At 49.0% G+C, this 16,310-nt stretch overlaps 1 long non-coding RNA gene across 2 annotated transcripts in view; it reads left to right on the top strand.

Annotated features, from left to right (window-relative positions):
• LOC133221914 (uncharacterized) overlaps nt 1-16,077 on the top strand; it is a 28,369-nt gene extending 12,292 nt beyond the window's left edge. The window contains exons 3-6 of one of the 2 annotated variants that reach the window (XR_009728107.1): nt 13,594-13,733; nt 14,668-14,938; nt 15,380-15,449; nt 15,852-16,077. This is a non-coding gene — a long non-coding RNA (uncharacterized LOC133221914). The remainder of the gene's footprint in view (nt 1-13,593; nt 13,734-14,667; nt 14,939-15,379; nt 15,450-15,851) is intronic. The other variant, XR_009728108.1, reaches the window with a different exon arrangement.
• Nucleotides 16,078-16,310: the final 233 nt, after the last annotated feature.

Below are 16,310 nucleotides of genomic sequence, written 5' to 3'. Positions count from 1 at the left end.
TGTCTGATTCCCTTCATCCATTTACACCACTCAGTGTACAACAGCCAACGGGGTGCAAAGTCGGTGTGAGCGTGTTCATTCCCTAACAGGAGGACCATGATTCTCCTCACTAGAAGCAAGACGTTTCCTTCATCCTTTTGCTTCTGCCACCAGCAGTCGTGCTCCTGGACTCCTGCTTTCCCATGGCATCTGTGGCTGGTTGCCCTCGCTTCTTATTTCCCCTTCTTAGACACGTCCTTACCATGTCATGGTTGGGTTTGTATTCATACTCAGACCGCAGTCCTCCTCTTGCTTCCTCCATCCCTCACTTTGCATCAGCACGAAACTCGTGGGCACAGCAGCCGTTCTGGTGTTGCTTTGTTTCAGTTTCAGTCTCCATTTAATGTCTTTCTTTGGCTGTCTGGAAGGGTTGGTGTAAATGAGGCGGCAGCTTCTGCCTCACGCACTGGAACTGGAGATGCTCTTCCTGTGTCAGACCTTGTTTTCTTGGCCGCAGCAGATGAAGCAGCCTCATTTGCTTACGGTGCAAATTCACATTGGGCATCATCGTTGAAATCAGATTGCCTCCAGTTCTGGGGAGCGTTGCCTAAACTTCCATGTTTCCTTCTCCAAGGAAACCTTCACTGTGAGGTCCTCGGCTCTTGGCATGTGGAAAAGCTCCACAAGTACCTCCCCGCTTGATCCATCCCTTCTTCCACCATTGTTCACCACGCATCCACGCAGTGACAGTACAGGAAGGTGGTTTCATGCTTCATCCCTTGTGCTCTGCTCTCTTCCTTTCCCTGGGAAGTCACTCCCCTTTATCTCAGATCCCTCACTGCTTTCTCAATACAATGCACTGGTTTGCTCAGTGTGCCAGCCTCCATGGCTGCCTGTTGCATTTAAAACCAGTTCTTTCCTACAATGAGGAGTGTCCCCTAAGCAACCCTTAACTTTGCTATGACGAGTGCAGAAGTCACCCGGGTTATTTGTGGAAGAGCTCTCAGGACTGTCAGTCCAATATAGCCGTTCCTTTGGCCTCCCTACCTGTCTCCTGTTGCCTCCTACACTTCTCTTTGGTGCCCATGGTGGAATTCCTGTTGCATGTTTATCCCATCCCTGGACGTGCCATGAGTCAGTAGCTAGGCTTTGTAGACGTTATAGTGCCAGAAATAACTAATGATAGAACACTGAAGAATCAAGCCCTGACTCATAAGCACAGAAGTCCATCTAGTCCATGGCTCCTTGCAGGGCAGGGTCAGCTACACTGAACTTTCTTCCCAGCTGATGTTTCTGTGCTGAGCTCAGAGGTAAGCAACACTGAAATGCCAGCTCCCTGCTAATTTGCTCCAGTACCTTGCCAGTCATAATGTCTAACCCGAGTCCTCTTTGCTGCCATGAGAACCCATTTCTTCTCGTATTCTTCCTGTAAGGAGAAAAGGTATTTCTTCATGCCTTTCTCTATATAGTCTATCAGATACACCTCTTAAGGCCCAGCATTCCAAAGCCGGGTGCTGCGTTCTGCTTTGTCTTTGATCCCCATGAAGCACAGTGCTGTTGACTCATGGTCACCTTGCCGTTCCTCCACAACCAGGAGATCATTTCCCATGGAGTTATTTAACTCACTCTTTCCATCCAGTATTGATGGGATTGAGGTGGCAGCAATGAGAAGGAACTACAGCTTTTTCCCTTCAATGAAGGTCCTGGTTTGGATGGTCAATATGTCAATGGGAATCTCTTCCTAGAGGGAAGTGAGAGCTACATGAGGAAGCTGTGTGGCTTGGAGCAGAAACAGAACTGGAGGAGATGCTGAGGCTCTTCAATATTCCCTGGTGGGTATCAGCCAGCCAGTGTTTCGATGGTGGTTTGGCAGTCACAGATCAGACTTCTCAGATATATGAATATATAATACAGTATAATATACAGATAAATATATGTAAGATATTAATATATAATATATAAAAATACCTGCTTATCAGGTATTTATCCCTTTATGCACATAAAGGCAGGAATTTTACCCCTTTTCAGCCTTCAATCTCATGAAGTGCCGAGGTACTTGAAGAGATCTGTTCCAAAGACACTCTTGGCTGTTCTTCTCTGGACTTGTTCTTTGCTAACAGGAACAAGTTCATCTTTACTAACTCTTCAGACCTGTTTCATCCCGGTGCCCCAACACAAGGGATCCAGGTTTCACTGCTGGCTCGTGAACCTTGGAGCAACGTAAGTGCAAGTGCATCAGGTGGTACTTTGAGGAGTGAGTTAATGGGCTGAGTGGGTGAAATCCATCCTTCCCATCCCCACAGTCTGCGTGCTGCAATGGGTGAGGAGCAAACTGTGCCAGAACTGGACACGACAGACTCTTACTAGGGCTTTCAGGCTGAAAAACCATGCTGGAGAGGGCAGAAAAGGTCTGGGCAGAGAAAGAGAGGAAGGATTCCTTGTTAATCTCTATCTGTACTGGGTGCAGTACTGTTCTTCTTGGCAAACGATGGGTTATTTTCTCTTAAAGATGAAAAAAGCAAAACTTTTAGGACTAAGTGGTGGATATTAACTACTGAATATACCAAGAAAAAGGGCTTGTCATCTGCTAAGCACAAAAAGACTCTGCTTCAAAAAGAACCAGCCTGCCTGGGCCCCTCTATATGTTTGTTTTTCTTGATATGGGCCATGTATTCCCATTTCTGTTAAGGCAACATTTACATTTGGGTAAATGGGAGAGCTTTTGCTTTACAGCACCGTGATTACAAGAGCAGTGATTGAATCAGGTGCAGTTCACAGAATGCCCCCAGTTCAGTCTCTTGGGTGCTGGGGTTCAGCGTTGGGCAAACAGGAGCAGGAACTCTTTGCTTTCCAAGCAGTGAATCAGCTGCTCGGTCAGATAGGCAAAACACCCTGGTGAGCACACACACAACACTATCAGAGACATGAAGTCCTCATCATTTACCTTTCTTTTGTAGTGCCGTTGGTTGTGGGGTCAGGCTTTTTGGGGTAGGAGCCATACAAAGTGCATGGGGTTCATGCTGGGATGTGTGCTTTTAGATGGGCTCTGCAGTGTTCCGAGGCTCATGTGCTGCATTATTCCTGTTGAAAGTTCCCAGAGCTTGAGACATGTTGTGTATATTTAAAAGCCCCATGAGGGGAGGGATAAAATACATCCTCCTTCTTTCCTCTATACCTCATGAATAGCTTCTTTCTTGAAAACACAAAGTTGGTTTATTTTCTTGGGTCTATTTCTACTGTTTTTACAGTAATCTTAAAAACATACTCTTTCTGTCATTGTTCCTTAAATATTAGCTTTCCTAGCTCAGCTTTGGGACTGGAAAGCCATAGGAAATGGATGTTTGTGGGTTCATAACGTTTTAACTACTTCTGGTAGCCGAGAGCTCCTGAAACCACTGCAGCAGGGGCAGAACAAGGAGAGATGTGTTGCCAGGTCTTGTTTCTGTGTGTGGAAGTTCTGTGGTCCCCCTCTGGTTTCTTCAAGGCCGTTCCCCAGATCAGGCCTTCGAAACTCTGACTTTGTGTGAGAACAGAGGAAATAAATCCCTTGTGGGGCACCTTGCTGCGGGCAAACAGGGATGCCGGCTGCTGTAGGTGAAGGTAACGACAAGGTGAGTGTGCACATAGACGTGCAGGAGCAGGATGTGAACCTGTAGGCACACATCTCTGCATAGGGGTTGCTGAAGGCAAGTTCTAGAGCATGGAAAAGAGTTAGTCTGAGGACTGACATTGGCACGATGATATAAACAAGGCACCTTTGGGTTTCCATTCTGCAGGGTAAAATGGAGGGGTTCTGCTCTGTTATTGCCTGGCCAGGGTTGAGTACTGAAGGTGGCTTTTTGCTCCTTTAAAAGGAAGACAGTGGCTCCCCAACTGCCTTTCAGAGACTAGCGATATACCTTCCCCTTGTTTTCATCTGCAGCTTGTTCCTGCTTTCCTTCTGTACATACAGCATGTGTTGGCTCAGCATCTCCAAATGTGAGGGGAGCACAGGTGGGACTTGGACCTAGGGCTGGGGAAGGGGTTTCAGTGCTTTAATACGATTTTAACCTCTTTCCTCCAAAGAGCTGCGTATTTTGGCAGGTACCATCACTTCAGCAGAGACCAGAAACCATCTGAGGGTTTCAAGGGGAGGACTGGAATGAGTTCTGCCAAAGGCAAGTGGAGCAGAGGGAGCAAGGTCCATATCCTTGGTATCGCCAAAACTGGACCATGTCATGTTCAGGTGCAGTAGGCTTGTGAATGAAGCATCGTTGAACACAGCGATGTACTGAGGAGTCTTCAGGAACAGGCTTTGAATGAACCAGGCCACCCCACTGAGAGCATCTGACAGTGAGTAGCAGAGTAGAAGCCAGTGTGGTGAAGCTTGTTTGGGGTTAAAATATGCCTCTAATGCCCTATGAAGCTTTGTTTTGGATGTGATGAGCATATCTGGTTCTTACTTGTTCATTAATAGCAGTGAATACATTTTAGCCTTTCTTTCAAGGTAGAAGAATGAGCATTAAATGTGTACCTAGACAACAGCCTGTCTGTCCAACAGCAGCTGTCAAGTGCCACAGTGGTTTTAACCTCCCTATTTGTTCTTGCTTCAAGGTAAGTAATAGTGACTTCAAGCTGTTGGCGTGGCTGTAACAGCACCGAAATGAGCCCATTGCCTAACGTACGTAGTCAGATGCTCCAAACCCAACAACAAAATGGTCCTCTCTGTGTATGGATGCCTGCAACTGGTGAATGTCAATGTGTTCAAGTGCTTTTAACTGGTTGCCCAACCAAAGATGTGTTCTAGCAGCCCTTCGTTAGCATGGACGTGTTCCTGGCCATATCCACCGCAGCATCCAGGGTCTTATCTGCTGCTTCAGGCTCTGGAATTCCTCATCTCTGGAGTTCCAGAAACAGATCTTCCATGTATTTAGTAAGTGTGTATTCCAAAGCAGGTTTTCTTCTGTCTTTTGTCTAGAGCGCAGTGTTAGGGTTTGCTATACTTGATTTAGAGAAGTGGAAGGAGTTAATGAGGTACAGTCCTTTGTGTGCCCAGGTTTGGAGCAGGAGGGGTTCATATCTCTACAATTTGCATGAAAAAGGGTGTTTCTGGCTGTCTTTAACATAATCTGATGTATTTTCTGAAGGCTTTGATGTTGCGCTTCCTTTCTCACAGTGCCCCAGGATTCACAGACGTACAAACAACTGCCTTGGCTGTGCTGTAATGGTGGGGTAGAAAATCCAACGGGAATACTATTTAGGATCACCTTCTACAGAGTTCACTCTGATCTTTGGCAGGCAGTAGATGCAATGGATCCAAGAGAGACCGGAGTGCCTAGCCATAGCCCTCCAGCAGGAGCAAAGAGAGTGATGGAGCAATCCATATGGAGCATGGTGTGAGTCCATGCCCTCCTGCCCCCGAAAGAGGTTACCAGTGTAGATCGGGCACGTGGAAGACCCAAGGAAGCATTCATCAGCTCCCGGGTTTCTCAGCAGGCAGTGAAACACTGAGGAACCAAGGAATGCTGAGGATCCAGTCAGTCTTAAGATGCATCTCACTGGGGAAATGTGGTGTCCGTCAATATCTTGCCAAGCAGGTTTAATGGGGTGGAGATTCTGGGAGAACTGGTGGGACTGGAAGTAAGCAGCACTCTCCTAACCCCAAAACGGAGGCAGGCTCCTGACTAAAAAGGGATTATTTGCCTAATTTCCCTTTAGATGTTCTCATATGCACATGGGTCCAAAGGTAATTCTGTGACTCTTTAATAGCTTTTAGCTGGTTAAGATGCAGCCCTTGCAGTTGGGAGGGCTGGGGCACAACAGCAACGCATGGCTGGGAAATCAGGTAAGTAGGAAACTTGTGAGGGGGGGTTTGTTCCATCTACAATCCCTTCTTTGTGGTTTCTGTTGTTTCCAGTTTTGTTCCTTTGTGATCTGTTATTTCTATGGGCGATTCTTAGAAAGCTGCTGCTCCTGCGTACAAGAAGATGGGGAGAAGCGGTTTGTAATGGCATTTTGTAAACCTGTCTTTTCCATGATGCCCAAAAACCAGGGTGGGAAAGGAGTCCTCTTTATCTGCTCCGAGCTATGGCTTAGATCACTTTATCTGGTGGGGGACAGTGGCTAACCCAGAGCTGGGGGGCTGCTGGCTTTGGAAGCCTGTGCTTGAAAAGGCATGGATTTAACGTCTCAGCCACCGTGGCTTCTCCCCAGGTATTTGAGTTAATGAACAGAAATAGAAACCAGATCATTTTAAGCCACCTGTAGTAAAGCAATTTCCTTTGCAGAGCAGATTTTGCTGCCGTCTCTCTCTGATTCTGACTGTGTTCCCTGCGGGACCCAAAACCTCAGCATCCAGGGTAAGGTCTCAGCAGGCAGGAATGTGTCTTCCCGTTTAAACAGCGTGCAAGTGCTTATACTGCTTGTGTTTGTAGGGTATGGAAAGGGAGTCCACGACTGGGGGGGGAAAAACCCCAAAAAGCACTTTTTCAGTCTTTCCCCCAAATGAATCCATTTGGAGGATTCTCTTTGAGCAGACTTCCCCTGTGTGCATCTGTTCTAAGGGCTGTTTGTGTTATCCAAAGACTTCCAGGTATTTAAGATCCTCATTCCTAACGGTACCATGTGTAACAAACTTCTGTTCAGGAGTTCCTCGAGTGCATCCGTGTTTGACACCGAGCTCAGGGTCTCAGTGTTTGCAATGAAGCACTTTGCATTTCAGCTGCTGGTGGGAGCAGAGGATCTGTAGTCTACAGATCCCTTATGATTGAGGTGTTTTAAGTAATGATATAACCATAACTGAACAATCCCTGTGATGCTTCTTGGTTTATTCCCTAGATCTATTTCCTATAAGCCCCCCACATTCCAAAGCAGAGGCAGACCCTTGCAAAGAGGAGGAGGCACCTGCACTGATGTCCTCACATGGGTGAGTTCAAGCTGGCTGCTGCAGGCTTGTGTAAGGCCATAGATCTAGGCCTGGCCACACTGAGAGAGGGGGTGATGGAGAGGAACATGCTTCCTTTTGATTGGGTTTTCCAAGTGAGAGAGTTCATGCAGCAGATGCCAGTCTGGGGACCAGCCAGCTGACCCTGACTGGATGTGCTATAGGTCTGCAATGAGGGAAGCCCAGGATGTCTAAAATGACTTTTCTCTGTGGCAGAGCTTGTTCTGTGCCTCCCCAGCAGTTATATGCTGTCACTGCTGCATCCTCTCCAGCTGCAAGTCCATCCCTAGCCAGTTTGGTATTGACAGATACATCACTAGGGTGTCTCTAATGGGGCTGGCACCACTGACCGAAAGGGTTTGTTCTCCCCTTGGGGTGTTTTTGTGTGAGCAATGCACAGCAATGATAACGGTGGGAGGTTGGGTCGTTCTTTTAGTGTTTTCTCCATGGAGTTTCTGAGCTGCACAAACCTCACGGCTGGGATTTGTGTCGTGGGGTCCTTGATGTTGGAAGGGACCCCTTGACATTGACTGGGCCAACCCACTGCTGAAGCAGGGTCAGTGACAGCAGGAGCGTGTCAAGTCGGGTCTGGAGGCTACAGCTCCTCTCTGACCACCCTCACAGGGAAGAGCTTCTGCCTAAGAGCTCAGCTCAGTCTCCCCTCGGGCAGGTTCAAGCCATTCCCCTTGCCCTGTCCCTACATCCCTTGTCCCAAGCCCCTCTCCAGGTTTCCTGCAGCCCCTTTAGGCACTGGAGCTGCTCTCAGGTCTCCCCTTCAGGAGCCTTCTCTTCTCCAGGCTGCCCCAGCCCCGCTGGGGCCTGGCTATTTCTCTGTCCTTGTTTCCATCCCGCTTTCTGCTCCACTGATCCACCTTTTCCCTCTGTTTTGGCCAAAGCAGGCTCTCCAGGCGTGGGTTTTGTACCACTGTTCCTTTGGTGTAGATTGGCCAGGAGCTGAGTGAGGCAGGAGCTGTGTTAGGAGCAGTCACCAGCACAGCCAGGAAGCAGGGGGGGAATGAGAACAGATTCCCATGGTTAGGCAGCACATAGCAGTGGGTCTGCAGAGGTGCAGCTGTGTTGGGGGTCACCGCCTGCCTATGAGCTCCCTATGTCCCACTAAACCCACATCCTAAGAGGACTCGTTTCCTACCAACTTCTGTTGATCAGCACAGAACACATCAGAACACCAAAGAAGAAAGCAAGCAAGGAATTTCCAGTATAGACAAACTGTTAGGCTTGGGGCCTGAACAGATTTCCTGGGACTTAATGGCATCTCTGTGTTCCTGTTATCTGAGATTCCCAATTTAGCTCGCAGATCTCGGAGGGCTTCATTTGAACATCCTCTTTACGAGCACTTGAAAAACGGCAGGCATATGTTTGTCAGCTCCAGAGCTGCTTTAAGCACAATTATGCATGCGTTTAAGCATAGTCGTTAAGTGATTTCATGAACTGTATCAATAAGTTTATCGTAATGTAATTACACTGGGACCAGCAAGTTTTGTGAATGAACCGTGTTTGTTGCCAAACAAGTGGAGCTCGCCGTGATGCTGCAGTATCTGTGCAGAGACAAACCCTTCCTTCTGGGATAACACAGGATTGCAACGGTGGGATGGGCTCTCCGAGATCATTCATAGCATTATTTCCACTGAACAAGAGGAAAGCAAGGAGCTGGAACAAGAGGCTTGGATAAAAAGTGGGTGTAGGTTTAGTTTTGGGGGGGTTTGGGTGGTTTCTGGTTGGTTGGGTTGGGTTTCTTTGTTAGAGGGACTTGGGGGGCTATAGATTCCAAGGAAAGCACATGCTTGGTGCAATCCAGAGGCTGGTTCAAGTGTCCCATAGTCAAAAGGACAAAGAGTAATGCAGAGAATGAGTCTTGTTGAGGATGCCTTGGGTGATGGCTGGGGAAGGGCATCTCTGGTGGGTGCTGCACTGAGCTGGCAGCAGAGAGAACCTGGCAATTCCTTTGCTGGGCTCGTGGCTTTCCAGCAGCTGAACATTTAGCACGTAGGCATGGGGAGAGATACATGGATCACAGGATCTTGTGATGGTTTAGGTTGAAGGGACCTTAAAGCTTCTCCAGCTCCAACCCCTGCCACGGGCAGGGACCCCTTCCACTGGAGCAGCTTGCTCCAAGCCCCTGTGTCCAACCTGGCCTTGAGCACTGCCAGGGATGGGGCAGCCACAGCTTCTCTGGGCACCCTGTGCCAGCGCCTCAGCACCCTCACAGGGAAGAGCTTCTGCCTAAGAGCTCAGCTCAGTCTCCCCTGGGGCAGGTTCAAGCCATTTCCCTTGGCCTGTCCCTACAGGCCCTTGTCCCAAGCCCCTCTCCAGGTTTCCTGCAGCCCTTTTAGGCACTGGAGCTGCTCTCAGGTCTCCCCTTCAGAAGCCTTCTCCAGGCTGCCCCAGCCCAGCTCTCTCAGCCTGGCTCCAGAGCAGAGCTGCTCCAGCCCTCGCAGCATCTCCATGGCCTCCTATGGGCTCGCTCCAACAGCTCCACGTTCCCCTTGTGCTGCTGCCCCAGAGCTGGATCAGGGCTTCAGGGGGGATCTCCCCAGGCAAAGGGCCCTGTTTGACTTCCAGACTTTGCCTGTTCCTCTTTGTGATGCTCTGAGATCTCATCTCCAGGTGCTGTGTTTGCGACCGCCCTGCTTCCCATGGGAGCTGCTCTTTGGCCACAGCTCCCCTGGAGCATTCCCTTCCCCATGTGCCCAGCGCTGGCTTCCAGGCAGTGCTGCCTGTGCCTGCTGCCGATGGGGAGCAGGGGGCTCTCTTGGCTCCTGTTCTGCCATGCAGACATGGAAGCGCAGGCAGGGTTGTTGTAAACGTGTTTTGAAACCCTCCAAGAGCCCTTTCCCGTTTGTTGGGGTTGCAATCCCAGCTTCGCAGCCTCATTCAGCTGCCTTCTGCTGTCCCAAAGGCAGCGAGTTTCCAAGCACAAACAGGAAAGGGAGCGTTTTCCTGGAGCACAAATCCCATTTTCACATGTGCGTTTCCATTGATTGCTGTGGGACTTCTTACACCTATGAGCAGCTACAGGTTAATGAGACACAGCCGTTAATCCCGGAGTAGGTTGAAAGTGTCCTGCCAAACCATGGATAGTAAATCCTGGATATAATGAAACTGTCGGGAACTTTGGGGTAAAAGAGGCTGCATTCCCCAGGGATTTACAGGGGCTGTGATCCTTAAAGGGCCCCAAATAACTTCCCCCTTTACCGTCATTCCGACTCCTTCCCTGCCCAAACGGGGATGCTCTGCTGCCTCATGCACTATTTACTCTCCCTGTGTATCTGAAGCAGGAGCGGAAAGTGCTGATGCACACAGACAGCGCTGCGACCTTGGCGTGCTGACCCTCCTCGCTCCGCTCCGCTCCCCCCGGCACTGGGAGCCTGCCATCCCTCCACCTCCTCCGGATGCCATGGGGTTTGCTTCCCCCAAAACCTCTTTGACGGCTGAAGGTCCCCAAGGAGGCGGCTTCCCCTTCGCTCTGCAGTTTGCTGCGGGTCTGTGTCTGCTCTATGCGCCTTTTGCCTCTACAGTGCTCTGAACCCCGCTCATCGAACGCGGTGAGCATCTTTAGTCACTGTCTGTCTGCGTGGGATGGCTCCCGCTCCCCTGCTCTTTTGATAACATCAGAAAAGGGGGAAAAAACCCTCCTTTAAACAATTTCCTGACTCCCTCTAGAGGATTTCTTTCCAAGCCCAGAAATAGCTCCACAGTGGGGGAAGCCGAGCGTTCCGTCACTGCGCCTGCCCAGCTGGGTTGCAGTGCAGATTGCATCCTCCCCGGCTCCCACTGCCTGCTCTCTCCTGAATCCGGTTGCTGCTCCTGAATCCCGGCTTTCATTCCCACTGCTCTTGAAATAGGAATGCTCGCAGCCCCTTTTCCCTTAGGCAGTGCCGGATCTCTGCCGGCGCATCCCACTGCCCCTGAGCACCCATGATGTGATGCGCTCACTCCTCTGGACCAAACTTCCTGAGACTACCAAGCTGAATTTTCTTTCACACCTTTTAAATGCGTAGTGGAATCCTAATGTCTCGTTTTCATGATGTCTGGGGTTTTCACCCCCCCCTTGTATTTCCTATTGGTGTCCATTGTGTCATGGCATGGGTGATGGAGAACGCCATGGAAGCTGGGCAGAGCGGTGTGGCTGCTTTGCAGAGGTCACAGGAGGACTGGAGACCTCTTTACCAGAGCATCCTCTACAGAATGCTGACAGTGCCTGTGCTCTGTAAGGAAAGATGCTCCAGGGCGCTCTGTGTGATGGCTGTTCCTCTGACATGTTGAATCGACAGGGAATTTATTCCTCCTATTTCAGATGCCTTATCTTATGGCACCATTCAGTGCCGTTATCTTATTTAACCGTTTCAGATGTGTTCTCTTATTTAACTGGGGAAATATTGCTGGCAACAGTGGGAACAAGCAATCTGGGGCTGCTCTTACTGCTGCTTGTGACACAGTTTTTCAGGCTCTTCCTTGGCAAGCGGCTGTGGATGATGCTAATAGCTGCATTATTGCTGCACTGAATCATTCTCAATTTGATACAGGTTGCAGCCACCTCTAATTCACCCTCTTATTTCCTAAAGGGAATGTTAACCAGAACGATCACTTTAATAGCAGTAGCTAATGGTGGGCAATAGCATTTGATTCTTTTAACATACTTGGAGGCATGAGAGGAGTAAATCATGGTGTAAACTCCTAATGATGCTGTTGGTCCCCTGGCCATGGGGTCAGGTGTGGGTACATGGAAGCACCTCTCTGTTTCCCCTGCTCCCACATTGATCCTGTGCTCTGTTTCTTTGGGGAGCCAGGTCCCCTGTTGCAACCTTAGGGATAGAGGTCCCCTATGTACACTAAATGCAGCACAGCTATGTTCAAAAGGCTCTTCCCATGGAGAGCTTGAAAGCAGACCACAGTGTTTTATTAACATGCGCTATTTCCCTACAGGTAGCAGGTTATTTCAACCCCTACAAAGCAGTAACGGGTACATCAGGGTTTGGAGGGTTGGTGCTTTGCTGGGGCATGGTCTGTATTGGTGATGGGGCGGTGGAAGCTGTTGCTTATTGCTGTCACCACTTCTCTGCCCTATTGATAGCATCATTAATGTCCTAGTTGGAGTCTGCAGCCTCCAAGTCTAAGGTTTCCCAAGGGGACCCAACTTACTGTGGAGCTGGTCCTGGGCCCTTATGCCTGTTTGTTCCCCAGGAACCATGATGGTTTGTGCACTGAGCATATAAAACCAGACAGGAAGCATTAGAGTTATTTGTGGAGGGGATGCTGATGTGCTGAGCTACACAGATAATTCCTCACTGAATTTGTTTCCCTGGAAGTAGTTGGTTATGCCCCAACCACCAGCATTTGTGCATTGTTGTTGATGGAAGTGATAACTTGGATCAAGGCTCTGCTTGCTTAAACCAAGATCTTATCAAGAACGATGTTGTTGGATGTGTAGCTTGGAGGCTGGTGTGTGAGCAGGATGGGGAGCTGGCTGGAAGGGCAGGTGAGATGAGCATTGAGGATGCTGCTACCAACCTGGGGATTGCTCGTGGCTTTGTTCCAGCTCGTGTTCTTCCATACCCTATCCATCAGCCCATGGGTTGGAGGGGATTTGATATAACCCTGTGGTTAATCATGCCAGTACCTGCAGGAAGCTGTTGCTTGTGTTTGTTGTGCTGTAGAAACCCCCTTTACCCCTTTGCTGAGCAGTGGCTTGTTAGAGAAGACCAGAAACCTTCATGCTCTTGCTTGGAGATTGGATGGACTACAATAAATCCACAGCCTTTTCACAAGTCTTCTCTGTACCTTTCGATGGCATATAGGTTTTAAATACTAAGCTATTATGGAAAACTTTACAGAAATCATAATACTCAGCTCTGCCTCCTGCGTAGCAGTAAAACCTCTACATTGTCTCCATAAAATCCTACCTGAATAAACTGCTAAAACACTCTTCATGCAGGAAGGCAATGCAAGAGAAGCCTTGTAAAGGGCAGCTGTGACCTGAAACCTTTCCTCATGTGTATATTCTGTTCCTGGTGCTGTAGAAGTCATAGGGCTGCCACTGAGAGAGCCATAAGGGACACCTGGAAGACCAGAAGGCACTTGCAGATGCCACCAGAGTCTGTATTAATTCTACTCTCTTGGCACTTCACTTGACTGCAGCATCTATAAGCGTTTTCTGTTGATACAGAGGAGGGAAAATGCCTTTTTACCCATGTAAGAAACCACTCCATAGGATTGCTGTGCTTCGAGTTCCCCACCGGCAGTGTTCAGTGGGTCAGCATCTTTGATGCGATGGCAGCGGCTGCTTCAGTGGATGGAGACCCTTCTGGTGCGCCCATGGGCACGAGGATGCAATGTCAGCCCCAGCCCTGCTCCTGCATGGTGGGGAGGTTGAGGAGGCTTTAAAGAAGGCAGCTGAGCACAGATCAGTGTCTCTTGTGACAGCCCTGGTCCTCTTCCTCTCCTTTCAATTTACATCTGTCCTCCAGGGGTGACAAATGGCAGTGGGGGAACCAGAGAGGCTTTCCATCATCTGGATCACAGCATGGGCTCGGGGTTTGCTGCGAGTCCATGGGCAAAACTGATCAATCAGAACTATTCTTCCACTGTAAAACCTTTGAGATCCCTTGGATTTTGATGTCCCCCATTGCTTCAATAGGAATGTAGCTGTAATTTCCACCCCGCCCCGTTCTCAGGTTGGTTTTTAGTCCTTAAGATTGTTCATTGAGACGATGAAACGAGAAGACTTTGTGCTATTGAAAGCGCTGCATGAACACCTCTGAAATCTCCCTTGTTAGAGAGCTGATGATGTGAGGAAAGTCCTTTGTCATCAAATGTCAGGTTTCTATTCTTGGGTGGTTTCAGCCACCGTTTCTTGTGTGGATGCTGTTCTGCCGCTAGAGCTTTAGCTCCCAGAGCTACAGAACCTTGTTTATGATGTGCACGTTGAGGCATTGTGAAGCCTCGCAACAGACAGGAGAACAGCAGAAGTCCATGTGCGTTCTGCCAGCAGGGACAGGTTTGTCTAACGTTTTAGGCTGGCTTTTATAACTGTGAGCTTTGTCTGCAGCTCTGGTTCCTGGTTATTAACCAGCAAGGGTCGAACTGTGAAATCCTCCTTCTTTTTCCTTGCCTCTGTCTCAGGGAAACCCAGGATTAGGGAACAGTTTGAAGCACGGCACGGCCTTGCTCTGATGCTTCTGGTTCAATATTACCTGGGACATTATTCCCTTTGGGTGTCTCTTTCATTTGGGGGACTCCTGAAGTGCCATTTTCAATGCTCTCGACCATTACGCAGCCATTGCAAGGCTCACGGTGTAGAAGCGGTTGTACGAGCCCACGCTGGCATCTCACACATCCCTTCTGCTGGGCAGGTTATTCAATAGCAGCAGCAGAGCAGAGCTCTTTACATCTCCTTTCATGTCTTGCTTCCAAAGCTGCTCCTTTGTATTGCTCAGGAGGGACCAGTGGGATTGCCTGGACTCGCACAGTGTCAAACTGGGACTCGCTTGATGCCTAATGTGCTCTGGACTGATTGGGATGAGCTCAGGTGGAAATCAGGCCCTCCCCACATAAACCTCTGAGCTTCTGGGAACACTTGAATGCCTTCAAGTACATACCTATGGGTCACAAGGCAAGGTCAATAATAAAGCTTCGCACATTGCTTTGGAGGTGGTTAGGTTGTATTGAGTTGCTAGATGGGATGCTTCGGCGCAGCATCCTTATTAAGATGCTACATGGGGAAAGAACCCATTTTCTCTTGTTTTTAGAGGTTCTGATCATTCCATCTATGGAAGGGAATGTTTGTTTTGGAGAAATCCATGCAAGTTTCAGAAGACTCAGTGCAAACAAAGTGAAGCTGTGGCTGCCCCATCCCTGGCAGTGCTCAAGCCCAGGTTGGATGGGGCTTGGAGCAACCTGCTCTAGTGGAAGGGGTCCCTGCCCACAGCACGGGATTAGAACTGAATCAGCATGAGGGTCCTTTCCAACCCAAACCAGTGTGGGGTTCTATGTGCCTCTCTCCATGGCTCCAAGGAAAAGGTAGGAAAGCAAAGAGTGAATTAAAATGTTCAGTTGGATGCGTTCATTTGCAAGTTGGATTTTGACATTTCCCCACTTGAGAAAGCCTGTGTTCTCCCCCATAGAGTGCATCGAGAGGAGAAGCAAATTTATGAGTTGTGAGTATTGAAAGGAGGATGTTCACAAATACACTGGGTTTTTTCCCTTGGCCTGGTTTGATTGCTTCTTTACTAAAAATAGTAGCCTTAACTTGGAGTTAACTCCAGGCGTGATGTTCGGATTAAAGTTGTTCTATGATTCTATTCTATGATTAAAGTTGTTCCTTCCACCCCAGGTTTTTTGCAGAAGTTTGTCTTAATTTGAACCTAAAACATTCAGTGTGATAATATATGGTGATGAATATTATCACTTCAATGAGCTGCGAGTCCTGATGTGGTTGAAGTTGGGGTTTGTGTTTGACAGGTGATGGTGCATCATCCATCCTCGTCTACTGAGGTTTCAGCTGCAGACACAGGCAGGGCTATAGTCCATGGTAAGAACTTCTTGCACAGCAGCAGTCTTCAGTTCAGCTGCATGCTGTGGGATAGGACCTTGCTCAAACCAGTAAGCTCTTAGGAATGTATCCCATGTGCCTTTCCCATGTCCAGTATGGAGTAGAAACTGGGGGTTTCATTTCAGTGCCGACACAGAGCAAACGGGAGGATTCACTGCATTATTCATCCATTTGGGAAAGCAGGGACACCATCTCGTATGGCAAAACAAATGGGATTCTCTGTAAATAGGATTATGATTATCCTAGCAGGAGTGGATTTGTACTGAAGTTTGTTTGGCTAAAAGGTGAGCATAGCACGTGTGCATCTGAGTGTACTCATGTTTGAGTATCAAACTCATGTTTGCACGAGTGCACAACCTTACAGCTATTTAACATCTGCAGCATCTCGAGCAACTCCCTCTAGGACAGAAGCAGCTGAAGAGGAGGAAGCCCTGAAGAGCCTCATGGACATTGCAGTGAGTAAATCCATACCTGTGTGAGGGTGCTGAGGCGCTGGCACAGGGTGCCCAGAGAAGCTGTGGCTGCCCCATCCCTGGCAGTGCTCAAGGCCAGGTTGGACACAGGGGCTTGGAGCAAGCTGCTCCAGTGGAAGGGGTCCCTGCCTGTGGCAGGGTTGGAGCTGGATGAGCTTTGGGGTCGCTTCCAACCCAAACCAGTCTGGGGTTCTATGAGTAATGTGAAGTGTGCCCACACAGGGCATGGCTAGCTCAGCACCCCGTTGGTGCACCCACTCTTCATGATACCGTTGATGCTCTTTGGTTCAAAGAAACATGCTAAAAAGCAAAAAAACCAAACCCTCAAAAACACTGCAATGAGAAGAAAGCCTACAGCACCATCCGC

Source organism: Neopsephotus bourkii, unplaced genomic scaffold (genome assembly GCF_033783945.1).
Source record: "Neopsephotus bourkii isolate Nb327-2 ecotype Australia unplaced genomic scaffold, CSIRO-AGI_Nbou_v1 NB_1572, whole genome shotgun sequence".
NCBI lineage: Eukaryota > Metazoa > Chordata > Aves > Psittaciformes > Psittacidae > Neopsephotus > Neopsephotus bourkii.
Note: the sequence above shows the minus strand (reverse complement) of the source record. Positions and strands in the feature narration are given on the sequence as shown.